This window comes from Pan paniscus, chromosome 3 (assembly GCF_029289425.2).
Source record: "Pan paniscus chromosome 3, NHGRI_mPanPan1-v2.0_pri, whole genome shotgun sequence".
Lineage (NCBI taxonomy): Eukaryota > Metazoa > Chordata > Mammalia > Primates > Hominidae > Pan > Pan paniscus.
In genome coordinates, this window is record NC_073252.2 from 133,897,821 (window position 1) to 133,912,420 (window position 14,600).

The window sequence follows — 14,600 nt, forward strand, 5'->3', positions numbered from 1 at the left end:
AAGCATAACAAAGATTAAAGCAGAACTGAATTAAATTGAAACAAACAAAAAAAATTAAACAAAAAACTGGTTTTTGGAAACGATAAACAAAATTGATAGACCATTTATGAAAATAACCAAGAAAAGAAGAGAGAAATTTCAAATAAGCTCAATTAGAAATGAAATGGGAGATGGTACAACAAATACCATATAAATACAAAAGATCATTCAAGGGTACTAGGAATGTCTTTAAGCACACAAGCTGGAAAATCTAGAGGAGATGGATAAATTCCTAAGAATATTCAATCCTCCTAGATTAAGTCAGGAAGAAATATAATATCTGAACAGATCAATAGCAAGTAGATAACAACAGATAAAAAAAAAATACCAGTAAAAAAAGCCCAGGACCAGATGGATTCACAGCTAAATTCTATCAGACATTTAAAGAAAAATTGGTACCAATCCTGCTGAAACTATTATTAAAAAAAAGAGAAAGAGAGAATAGTCTCTAAATTATTCTATGAAGTCAACATCACTATAATACCAAAACATGAAAGGACATAATAGAAAAAGAAAACTAGAGACCAATATCCCTGATGAACATAGATGCAAAAATCCTCAACAAAATAATAGCTAACCAACTCCAACATCATATCAAATAGATAATATGTCATGATCAAGTGGGTTTCACACCAAGGACGCAGGTATGTTTTAATATACACAAGACAATAAACATGATACATCACATAAATAGAATTAAAAACAAAAATCACATGATCATTTCAAATGATGCAGAAAAAGCACTTGACAAAATCCAGCATCTCTTTGTAATAAAACCCTGAGCAAAATTGGCACAGAAGAGACATACCTCAAGGTATCTATGACAAAACCACAGCCAAAATTATACTGAATGGGAAAAAGTTGAAAGCATTCCCCTGGAGAACTGGAACAAGACAAGGATTCCTGCTTTCACCACTTCTATTCCACATAGTACTGGAAGTCTTAGCCAGAGAAATCAGACAAGAGAAAAAAAAATAAATGGCATCCAAATTGATAAAGTGGAAGTCAACCTGTCACTGTTTGCCAATGACTGTATATTGAGAAAACCCTAAAGACTCATCCAAAAAGCTTCTAGATCTAACAAATGAATTCATTAAAGTCTCGGTATACAAAATTAATGTACACAAATCAGAAGCACTGATATAGCCCAATAATGACCAAGCTGAGGATCAAATCAATAACGCAATCACTTTTACTACAGCTGCCAAAAAATAAAATACTTAGGAATATACCCAACCAAGGAAGTGTAAGATCTCTACAAAGAAAACTACAAAACACTGATGAATGAAATCATAGGTAACACACAGAAATGGAAACACATTCCAAGCCTATGGAGGGATAGAATCAATATTGTGAAAATGACCATACTGTCAAAAGCAATCTACAGACTCAATGTAATTTTCATCAATACCAACATCATTTTTCACAGAACTAGAAAAAAAAAATCCCAAAATTCATATGGAACCAAGAATGATCCCACATTGCTAAAGCACAACTAAGCAAAAAGAATAAATCTGGAGGCATCTCATTTCCTGAAATACTCTGACTCTTTTCCCCACCTAAATCTCATGTCAAATCGTACTTCCCAGTGTTGGAGGAGGGGCCCAGTGGGAAGTGATTGAATCATGGGGACAGACTTCCTCTTTGGTGTTCTTGTAATATAATCTTATGAGATCTGGTTCTTTGAAAGTGTGTAAACCTCCCGCTTCACTCTTTCTCTTCTGCTTCACCATGTTTGAATGGTGCTTTCTTCCCCTACAATTTTGGCTATGATTGCGTTTCCTAAGGCCTCTGCAGCCATGCTTCCTGTATAGCTTTTGGAACATGAGGCAATTAAACTTCTTTTCTTCATGAATTACTCAGTCTCATGTACATCTTTATAGCAGTGTGAGAATAATCTAATACAGAAAATTGGTACCAGGAGGAGGGGCATTGCTATATAGACACCTGAAAATGTGGAAGGGAATTTGGAGCTCGGTAACATGCAGAGGTTGGAACAGTTCTAACAGGGCTAAGAAGAAAAGAGAAAGATGGGGAAAAGTTTGGAATTTCGTAGAGACTTGTTGAATGGTTGTGACCAAAATGCTGATAGTGATATGGACACTGAATTCCAGGCTGAGGTAGTCTCAGATGAAGATGAGGAACTTATTGGAAGCTGGAGTAAAGGTAAGACTTGCTATGCTTTAGCAAAGAGATAGTGGCATGGTGCCCCTGCTCTAGAGATCTATAACTTTGAACTTGAGAGAGACCATTTATGATATCTAGCAAAAAAAATAAATAAATTCTTAGCAATAAAGCATTCAAGAAGTAGCCCCTTTGCTTCTAAATGCTTATGCTCGTTTTCATAAACAAAGAGATGAACTGAAACTAGAACTTATATTTTAAAGGGAGTTAGAACATAACAGTTTGGAAAATTTGCAGCCTGACCATGTGGAAGAAAAGAAAATCCCATTCTCTGGAGAAGAATTCAAGGCTGTAGAAATTTGCATAAGTAAAGAAGAATGGAATGTTAATAGCCCAGACAATGAGGAAAATGCCTCCTGGGCATTACAGAGACCTTTGCAGCAGCCCCTTCCATCACAGGCCTTGAGGTCTAGGAGGGAAAACTAGTTTGGGCGGCCAGGCCCAGGGCTTCACTGCTCTGTGCAGCCTTGGGACATGGCACCCTGCATCCCAGGTGCTCAAGCTCCAACTGTGGCTAAAAGAGGCCAAGATATGTCTCATTCCACTGTTCCAGAGGGTGCAAGCCATCAGAAACCTTAGTAGCTTCCACATGGCTTTGAGCCTGCAGGTGCACAGAGTGCGATAGTTGAGGCTTGGGAGAATCTGTCTAGATTTCAGAAGATGTATGTAAATGCTTGGTGGTCCAGATTGAAGTCTGCCACAGTTGTCCCTCATGGACAATTTCTATTAGGTCAGTGGAGATGGGAAATGTGGGGTTGGAGCCCACACACAGAGTCTCTATAGGGCTCCTGTCTAGTGAAGCTATGAGAAGAGGGCCACCATCTTTCAGACCCCAGGATGGTAGATCCAGAGACAGCTTTTACCATGTTCGAGGAAAAGCTGCAGGCACACAATGCCAGGCCATGTAGGTAGCTGTAGGGGCTGTATGCTGCAGAGCCACAGAAGCAGAGTAGCCCAAGGCCTTGGGAGCTACCCCTTGCATCAGTGTGTCTTGGATGTGAGACAGGGAGTCCAAGGATTTTATTTTGGAGCTTTACGATTTAATGGCTGCCCTGCTGGGTTTTGGACTTGCATGAGGCCTGTAGTCCGTTTGTTTTGCCTGGTTTCTCCCTTTTGGAATGGGTCTATTTACCCAATGTCTCTATCTTCATTGTATCTAAGAAGTAACTAACTTGTTTTCAATTTCACAGGCTCATGGAAGGATGGTGTTGCTTTGTCTCAGATGAGACTTTGGGCTTGGACTTTTGAATTAATGCTTGAGTGAGTTAAGACTTTGGGCGACTGTTGGTAAGGCATGATTGTCCTTTGAAATGTGAGAAGATATGAGATTCTGGAGGGTCCAGGTACAGAATAATATGGTTTGGCTCTGTGTCCCCACCCAAATCTCATGTTGAATTGTAATTCCCAGTGTTGGAGGAGGGATGTGGTAGGAGGTGATTGAATCATGTGGGCAGACTCCACTTTTTTCTGTTCTCATGACAGAGTTCTCATGAGATTTGTTTGTTTGAAAGTGTGTAGCACCTCCCCCTTAACTCTCTCTCTTCTCCTCCTCTGTCAACTGATCATAGGGAACTCCACGTAAATTAAACCTCTCTTCTTTATAAATTACCCAGTCTCAGATATGTCTTTATGGGAGTTTGGGAATGAACTAATACTTTTCTCGACTTCAAACTATACTACCAGTTTGTGTTTACCAAAACTGCATGGTACTATTATAAAAATAGGCACATAGACCAATGGAACAGAATAGAGAACTCAGACATAAAGCCAAGTACTTACCACTAACTGATCTTTGACAAAACAACAAAAATGTAAAATGGAGAAAGGACAAATGATGCTGAGACAATTGGCAAGCCACATGTAGAAGAATGAAACTAGATCCTCATCTCTCACTTATAAAAAATCAACTCAAGATTGATCAAAGACTTAAATCTAAGACCTGAAATCAAAAAACCTCCAGAAGATAACACTGGAAAAACTTTTATAGACATTGGCTTAGGCAAAGAGTTCATAACCAAGAACCCAAAAGCAAAGCCAACAAAAACAAAAATAAATAGGAAGTACCTAATTAAACTAAAAAGCTTCTGCATATTGAAAGAAATAATCAGCAGAGTAAACAAACCACCCACAGAGTGGGAAAAAATATTTGCAAGCTACGCATCTGACATAGGATTAATACACAGAATCTACAAGGAATTCAAATCAGCCATAACAAAAAAAAATAATAATCCCTTCAAAAAGTGGGCTAAGGACATGAATAGACAATTCTCAAAAGAAGATATACAAATGACCAACAAACATATGAAAAAATGATCAACATTGCTAATTATGAGGGAAGTGCAAATTAAAACCACAGTGAGATACCACCTTACTTCTGTAAGAATGGCCATAATTGAAATCCAAAAATAATAAATGTTGGCATGGATCTGGTGAAAAGGGAGAATTTCTATACTGCTGATGGGAATGTAAACTAGTACAACCACTATAAAAAACAGTATGGAGATTCCTAAAAAAAAAAAACAAAAAGTAGAACTACTATTTGATCTAGCCACTCCACTACTGGGTATCTACCCAGAGGAAAATAAGTCATTATATGAAAAAGACATTTGCACATGTTTATACGAGCACAATTCACAATCGCAAAAATATGGAACCAATGTAAATGTCCGTCAAATGAGAAGCGAATAAAGAAAATGTTATACACACAGACACACACAGACACACCATGGAATACTACTTAGCCATAAAAGGGAACAAAATAAAGGGATTTGCAGCAACCTGGCTGGAGTTTCAGACCTTTATTCTAAGTGAAGCAACCCAGGAATGAAAAACCCAATATTGTATGTTCTCACTTATAAATCTGACCTAAGCTACGAGGATGTAAAAGCATAATGATATAATGGGCATTCGGGACTCAGGGGAAAGGGTAGGGGTGGGTTGAGGGATAAAAGAATACACATTGAGTACAGTTTACACTGCTAGTATGAGGGGTGCACCAAAATCGCAGAAAAAAACACTAAAGAACTTATCCATGCAACCAAAAACCACCTATTTCCCAAAAACTATTGAAATAAAATAAAATAAAAATTATGCCAGTATTTTTCAATAGATGCATCCATTATTTCTGTTGCATATAAATGTTCATTATGAATTCTTCTCATTTTTCAATACTTACAAAATCTCAATTGAATTATTTTTATTATATGATTATTATTATTATTATTTCTTTTTGAGACAGGGTCTCACTCTGTCATCCAGGCTGGAGTGCAGTGGTGTCATCTTGGCTCACTGCAACCTCTGCCTTCCATGTTTAGGTAATCTCCTGCCTCAGCCTCCCAAGTAGCTGGAATTTATAAATTACCCAGTCTCAGATATGTCTTTTGGGGAGTGTGGGAATGAATTAATACATTTCTTGACTTTAAACTATACTACCAGGTTGTGTTTACTAAAACTGCATGGTACTATTATAAAAACAGGCACATAGACCAATGGAACAGAATAGCAAACTCAGACATAAAGCCAAATACTTACCACTAACTGATCTTTGACAAAACAAACAAAAACTTAAAACAGAGAAAGGCACAAACCACCATGCCCAGCTAATTCCTGTGTTTTTAGTAGAAAAGGGGTTTCTCAGTGTTGGCCAGGCTGCTCTCAAGCTCCTGAACTCAAGTGATCTGCCCACCTTGGCCTTCCAAAGTGCTAGAATTACAAGCATGAGCCACTGTGCCTCTCCTAAATTTAATTTTGATTGAAATGAGGAGTTCTTCTTCTTTTATATAGCAAATATTATAATTTCTCAAGCTTACTTTTTCTAAAATCTGGAGAACCTGATTTATGAATATCTAGTCATCTTCTACTTGAGAACCAAATTAGCTATGGAAAATGTCTTTTGGTAGTTAGTTTCTATAGAACTCCAAAACTTTCACACTAATGTGTATATGCATATTTCAATTTGATTTAATCTTTATACAAGATTTCAAAAATTTATTGTGTGGGATATAATCATTGTATAAATTGTTTCACGTAAATTGTCAACAATTATACAAATAGAAGTTATAACCTTAATTTATTTGAAAGAAGATGATTTCCATATTTCTATTCCTATCAGTTGATTAACTCTGGAATTAATATCAACTATTCTCTCCACATTTCCAAGTCAGCATGCTATAGTTCTCAGTATTTATTTATGTATGAATTGAAGACTCTGCACTAAATAACATTTGTTTGTCTCAACCTTACTTCAGTTTTCAAGTCCAATTAACTAATAATTTTTGTAGTATCATTAACCAATTTATTTCACCAAAACTATTTAGTACAATATAAGTGTAAATAATATTTCTAATGCATTTCTTTCATTAAATCATTTTGCAGCAATTCAACTCATCCATGTTGACTTTTGTTGAAACTTTTCTACACAGGCTTTCTGTATGCTCTCTAAAAACACATCCCTCTATACCTGCTCATCCTTTTAAGTAAACTCATCTTAAACTTCAAGGTTCAATTAACATTCACATCTTCCATTAATCAGGTCTTTCATGAGCATGGCAGTCATTTGTATATATTAGAAGAACATATAATCATATTTGCATATTGGTATTCCAATCTTTCTTTAATTATACACATTTTTATTTTGCCCTTCAGCATTTTTCCTGGTATAATTTTTGTCCACAAACCTAGATCTTGCTCATCTTTCAAGGCATACATTACATATTGCCTTTAATTTCTCATAAGGTTAAGTTCGGTGACTTCTCCTTGTAATTGCAAATCACTCTCTGGATATTTCTCTTGTTGCTTTTATAATGTTTTATAATAGTCTATTTACTGGTTTATCTTCCCCACCAGAATGAATTTTCTAACCACTGGTTACATGGTACTATTTTTTGTTGTTTTTGTTGTGTTGAGCCTGCTAATCCATATGCATTAAACAAAAGTGTGCTAAATATAGTAATCTGTGAAAATTTCTTGTGTCTGCATAGCAAACTAAAAACAATATATTCTTGATGAACTAAGATAATATAAAGATACGAGGTCTGGAGTAGGTTAGCTTGTGGCAGAAGTCTGGCTCTGCTATTTACAAAGTGTGTTAACTTGGCAAAATATATAAAACTTTGTTATCTTTATTATCATCTTCAGTATGAAAGTTATTCTATTTACCCCAATTTTTATAAGACTAAGGAATAGTACAAATAAAATGGCTATCCAGTGTAACAAACTTAACTACAACCTGGGAGAAAATTCTAAATATTTACATCCAATCCAAACTGAATTAATATAGATAATACAGGAGTCCATATGGGAATTATGTAGTATTTTTCAATACAGGGGTGGGAAAAAATAAGAATTTCATGACATGTAACCCCTGAGTATAAAATAAAAGTTGAAATTAATAAATAAAATAAAATAATTTCAAAAATAATTGTACTTATTCATCAATGTGCATCAAATATGGATCATGTTAACAGGATCTGTGTTATGTAATAGAGAATGGGGTGGGGTTAGGGGTCAGAAAGACTCATTGAACTCATTAAGGTAACAATCTTTCCAAGATAGCCATTAAATCATTGCCCAGATTGTAATTTAAATATAACTATGTTTAATGATATGATGAGAAGGGCACGACTTTATAATAGATGAAAAATGGATGGTTGAGTCTAGTCAGAGGAGGATTGGAAATCTTTCCTAGTGCAGCTTAAGTTCAGATTTTAAGGCTGATGAGCACTGGCTAGGTGAAAGGAGAGAATGACCTGTAGGTAGTGAAAACAACACACGGAGACAACACTAACCTTTAGATCGCAACTCCACAAGCTTTAGAGGTCCTTTCTGAAAATTGTCTGAATTCTTGGGACTACTGGGTGAGCTACAGGGTCTCTCCAGTGGTGGTAGATATGGGCCCCTCTGTGAACCTCTTTTCTTGGAGTTCTCGCTGACCTTCTTGGTCATGGGTGAACTAGATGTCATAAGGAGCTCTGGATCTTTCTCCTATGGGAGACCCAGTGGTGTGTAGCTTCTCTAGTTTCCAGGAGGACAGCCTTGTGAGGAAATTATTTCTGTTGACCTGAACAGAATTTCTTTCACAGGATGTGTGGCAATAAGCAACAGAATGATGCTGACCAGCTGACATGAGGTACCTCAAATCATGTATATAGACAAAAGTATCATAAAAAATAGTTCTGGCTGGGCACGGTGGCTCATGCCTGTAATCCCTGCACTTTGGGAGGCCAAGGCAGGTGGATCACTTGAGGTCAGGAGTTCAAGACCAGCCTGGCCAACATGATAAAACCCCATCTCTACTAAAAATACAAGAAATGAGCTGGGTGTGGTGGCGTGTGCCTGTAATCTCAGCTCTTCAGGAGGCTGAGGCAGGAGAATCACTTGAACCCAGGAGGAGGAGGTTGCAGTGAGCTGATATTGCGCCACTGAACTCCACCCTGGGCAACAAGAGCGAAATTCTGTCTCACAGAAAAAAAAAAAAAAAAAAAGAAAAAGAAAAAAATTTCCCTGGCTCAGCACATCCTAGGTACAGCCCTGTGTTCAGGAGGTAGCTAGCTGAATGAATTGGAGGAATAAAAAACAAGTGGGGCTGTAACAGCAAATTAAAATGATTAATACTATATAAACATATTAGGGGTTGAAAAATATTTACATTCATCTATTATTTTATTTTTTCTGGTGGACTAAATTAAAGTGTCCTTAAATTGATTCAAAGCTTACATGATTCTCACAATAAGTTAAATATAAAATTTTACATCTATAAATGCTAAAATGGATGCCAAAATACCCACATTTGTTATTTAACACTGTAAAAAAAAATCTTTATAATCTTGTAAATCTTTTTTAAAAATGTACTGAGATAAGTTTAATTAAATGAAAAGATGTTGTAAAAGAAACATTGAAGCTTATTTAAAATGACCAAGAAGACCTTATTTATCCCCTCGGTGTGTGTAAACTTCAGACAGGCTCTTCACACTAGGCACCTTACCACCCTTTTCCTGGGGGATTTACTTTAGAAATCTTGTCATTGTAAATTCTTTTTGTCTTTCAGAAATATAAATCTCCCAGTTTTTTGCCAGTTTCACAGTCTAGGAATGTACTTTTCAAGGACCTTTGAAATTTAAAAAAACAAAAATAATAGAGCCTCTATCTCGGTTTCTGTAGGAGAGTAGAGGCCTAATATCAGCAGGCACCTGGATTCAAGTTGTAAAACCACCTCCTGTCATGCAGATAATGAGAAAGTTTACTTTTGTATTGGGTAAAGCCAATAAGCAAACACAGATGGCCAATGATCTCCCTTTCACACCAGCCTTTAAAATCTCTACTGTCTTTTGTTGAGTCAGAGTTGAGTTCAGAATCACTTTTGGCCTCTCTTTTTTGTTGCAATAGCCTTAAGTAAAGTTTCCCTTGCCTATTTAACATTATTCGGCGCAATATTTGCTTTGGAAGAAAAGATGGCATTTTTTGAACATTTTTTCAAGCGTTCAATATTGAAAGACCAATGGCAATTTCAATCATCAATGAGTATGTGATCATATTCCATTCATTCGGTTAATTTGGCATTCGCCTAGGAAACTTTCTTTTTTAATTTTGAAAATTAGTTCAAATTTCAAAAAATGAGCATAGTTTATTACTTAATTTTTTATCCTGTTTTCTTATCTGTTTTCCAAAGAAGAGATAGATATATAAATACATCCATAAATACACTGATAAATAGATAAGCAATCAATGCACTCTGCCGTTTGTATGAATGTCCATTGTCAAAGTGTCTGGGGCATAGTGCCTTTTATGGCATAAATTTTAAAGTGGTATTTTCCAGAAGTACGAAAGGTGTTGATAATAAATACAAGGCCCCTACTGTCTTTTATTTTTACTTTTTGGTAGCATTTTCCTTTTCCAAAATCATTATCCCTTTATGAATTCATGATATGTTATTTACTGCTTCTAATTTTACATTTTTTGCAGACGTTGTGAGTAGAACATGCATATATTTGGAAACAATGTGTGAAAACCAGTTGTCAGTTATAAGTTGACCTCAATTTAAGAGGCATATTATTTTTAACTTTAAAATTTCCGTGGTGCAATTCTATTTGTAAGGCTTGGACACTATGAGCATTTTTGTGTTTTGATAGCATGTGGCTTAAGATATGAGCATTTTGTATTCTTTCCCCTGATTTTTCAGGTTTTTAAATCTTATAATTGAGCATAGAATGTTAATAAAAATCAAACAACCTATCTTTACCTCTTTTTTCTTATTCCATAAAATTATATGTCTTTTCATTACTCCTATCTCCATTCTTCTGCACCTGGATTTCCAAGAAAGAAATGGAAACTTTGGAGGGTTTTTGGGTAGACAAATATTGAAGTTAGTTTCCTAACATATAGAAAATTTTATTTGCACATTAAGTAGGACATAACAAGTGGTGGGAATATAATTACATGTTGAGTCTCCTGAAGGCATTTATTTTTATATTTTAAAATTAATTTCTCAAATAGTGGCTATTACAAACATAATTTGGCCAACACAAATTATTTTCATAGAAAGTAATTATTGGTAAATTTTTAAAATTTAAAGATTATATGAAGTATAATTTTTCAACAAAGATTAAAAAGATGAAATACACATTATGTTTAATTGGGTATTTATTTTTTCTTTTGAAATATTAAAATTAATATAAAACATTAAAATCTCTCTATTATCAAGTGTTGAGTTATATTTGCATAACATAAACTATTAGAACAATCTTTTTATGCTCATGTATATGCTGCCAGAGATCATTAGCTGGGAATTTACTGCTGGGGTCCGCTGTTCTCAAGACTTTAAAGAGAAATTTATCCAAAGAACTCTGTTGTACATTTCTAAGAGAGCAGTAGAAATCATTTCATTTGGCTCTAGAGTAAATGTTGTTGTCCAGAACAAAAGAAAGACCAGATTACTGCAATGTCTGCTTTCAGGTAATAGAATCTCAACTGAATCTTCAGTGTCAGCTGCCATTATTTTACACCAGATTGCTCAAATTGCCATACGGTTGGCTTTTTTCATCTTAGACCCAGTTCCAACCTAAGGAGCCAAAGTGCAGGCAAATCAGTGTGAATCATCACTTTATTTTTATTTATTTATTTTTTTATTATACTTTAAGTTTTAGGGTACATGTGCACATTGTGCAGGTTAGTTACATATGTATACATGTGCCATGCTGGTGCGCTGCACCCACTAACTCGTCATCTAGCATTAGGTATATCTCCCAATGCTATCCCTCCCCCCTCTCCCCACCCCACCACAGTCCCCAGAGTGTGATATTCCCCTTCCTGTGTCCATGTGATCTCATTGTTCAATTCCCACCTATGAGTGAGAATATGCGGTGTTTGGTTTTTTGTTCTTGCGATAGTTTACTGAGAATGATGATTTCCAATTTAATCCATGTCCCTACAAAGGACACAAACTCATCATTTTTTACGGCTGCATAGTATTCCATGGTGTATATGTGCCACATTTTCTTAATCCAGTCTATCATTGTTGGACATTTGGGTTGGTTCCAAGTCTTTGCTATTGTGAATAATGCCGCAATAAACATACGTGTGCATGTGTCTTTATAGCAGCATGATTTATAGTCCTTTGGGTATATACCCAGTAATGGGATGGCTGGGTCAAATGGTATTTCTAGTTCTAGATCCCTGAGGAATCGCCACACTGACTTCCACAATGGTTGAACTAGTTTACAGTCCCACCAACAGTGTAAAAGTTTTCCTATTTCTCCACATCCTCTCCAGGACCTGTTGTTTCCTGCCTTTTTAATGATTGCCATTCTAACTGGTGTGAGATGGTATCTCATTGTGGTTTTGATTTGCATTTCTCTGATGGGCAGTGATGATGAGCATTTTTTCATGTGTTTTTTGGCTGCATAAATGTCTTCTTTTGAGAAGTGTCTGTTCATGTCCTTCGCCTACTTTTTGATGGGGTTGTTTGTTTTTTTCTTGTAAATTTGTTTGAGTTCATTGTACATTCTGGATATTAGCCCTTTGTCAGATGAGTAGGATGCGAAAATTTTCTCCCATTTTGTAGGTTGCCTGTTCACTCTGATGGTAGTTTCTTTTGCTGTGCAGAAGCTCTTTAGTTTAATTAGATCCCATTTGTCAATTTTGGCTTTTGTTGCCATTGCTTTTGGTGTTTTGGACATGAAGTCCTTGCCCATGCCTATGTCCTGAATGGTAATGCCTAGGTTTTCTTCTAGGGTTTTCATGGTTTTAGGTCTAACGTTTAAATCTTTAATCCATCTTGAATTGATTTTTGTATAAGGTGTAAGGAAGGGATCCAGTTTCAGCTTTCTACATATGGCTAGCCAGTTTTCCCAGCACCATTTATTAAATAGGGAATCCTTTCCCCATTGCTTGTTTTTGTCAGGTTTGTCAAAGATCAGATAGTTGTAGATATGTGGCATTATTTCTGAGGTCTCTGTTCTGTTCCATTGATCTATATCTCTGTTTTGGTACCAGTACCATGCTGTTTTGGTTACTGTAGCCTTGTAGTATAGTTTGAAGTCAGGTAGTGTGATGCCTCCAGCTTTGTTCTTTTGGCTTAGGATTGACTTGGCGATGCGGGCTCAAAAAAAGGATACAAACAAATGGAATCATCACTTTCAAAAGTAAAGGAAAAAAATTGATACTTTTAAAATTTATTTTGTTTCACTATTTAAGAGTATAAAATGTGGAAATATAGAGAACTGCCTTAAAAACATAAAAAGGTCGATTACTTGGCATGTTAAATAAGCTACATTTCTAGTCCTAGGATCTGATCATACTTCATTCAACCTTTGAATATGTTTTCATTTTAACTATAATTTTATGAGCTAGTTTTCATCTTTGAAAAAAATTGACATACTTTCTTGATTTTCCATTTTTAATTTGATAACATATAAATTATTATTTGAAAAATTACAGATACAATCTATTTACCTTAGCATTATATTGAAGGTGCCATTAATGGTACTAATCATGTAACATCATCAGTGGGAAGGGAAGACAATCAACCTTGTTGTTAAAATATTCAATCCCAGAATTGTAAGAGATATAAGAGACATCTGAATGGAAAACTTGATAAACTAGAGGAAGCTAGCAGTTTTAGTGGAAGTGACATTTTTTTAAATGCCCAAGTTAAAATTTATTTCTATTTAGAACCAGATTAGAAATCTGATGTATGGAGGGTACTTTTACTTTTGTTAAACAATAGTCATGCAGTTTTTGAAAGGATGAAACATTAAAAGATCCCAGATAAAATATTTAGATTATATATAACTTTTGTTCCGACCATTTGGATGACCAACATATTTTCACCTACTCCATCATATCACATATTCAGAATTAATTGCATAGTATTTTAGTTTTCTCTATATTTGTGATGCAAATTTTGTTGAAATTTCTAAAATTAAAGCCAAGATTTATACACATTTTCAAGTCTTAAAAATGAGACATATAATTTAAAAGAGAAAGTCACATATTTTCCTTTATATTGAGCATAACCCTTGCATTAACTGTATACATTTTTCGATAATCAGAGCCACACATATACACAAATCGAAGCAGGAAGATGAAACTTCACTGTTGGTAATCATCATAATGTCCTCTGTAAAATTTTTAAAAAGTTATATGAGCACTAATGCTGTTTTTTTTCTTTAATTAGCTTTCAACTAATGATCATATTTTCAGGCGCTACGTTTGGTATTATATGACATTCAATCTGAAAGCATAGGCAAACACATAATAATTTATTGGTATTCTTTTATATGGAAAAGTAATATCAATTTTTCCATGTTTTACTGCCACCCTCATATTCTTTGGCTGTGTCCCCACCCAAATCTCATCTTGAATTATAACTCTCATAATTCCCATGTGTCATGGGAGGATCCTGGTGGGGAGTAATTGAATCATGGGGTCACGTCTTTCTTGTGCTGTGCTTGTGATAGTAAATAAGTCTCATGAGATCTGAGAGTTTTATAAAGTGGAGTTCCCCTACACAAGCTCTCTTGCCTGCCACCATGCAAAATGTGCCTTTGCTTCTTGTTTCTCTTCCACCATGATTGTGAGGCCTCCCGAGCCATGCTGAACTGTGGGTCCATTAAACCTCTTTCCTTTATAAATTACCCAGTCTCAGTTATGTCTTTATAAGGAGTATGAGAATAGACTAAAACACACCCTACATATACACTGAAATGCAATTAGAGGACCATGGCAAGTACTCTTGAGTTTTATCTTACTGAAACATAAAAGGATACAATTCAGTTGTTTGACATTCTTCAGTACCAAATTTTTCTTTTCAGATATAGTAAAGAGAAATAAAAATAACTAATATTCTTTGCAATTCCAGTTACTTTAAATAAATTTAGCAT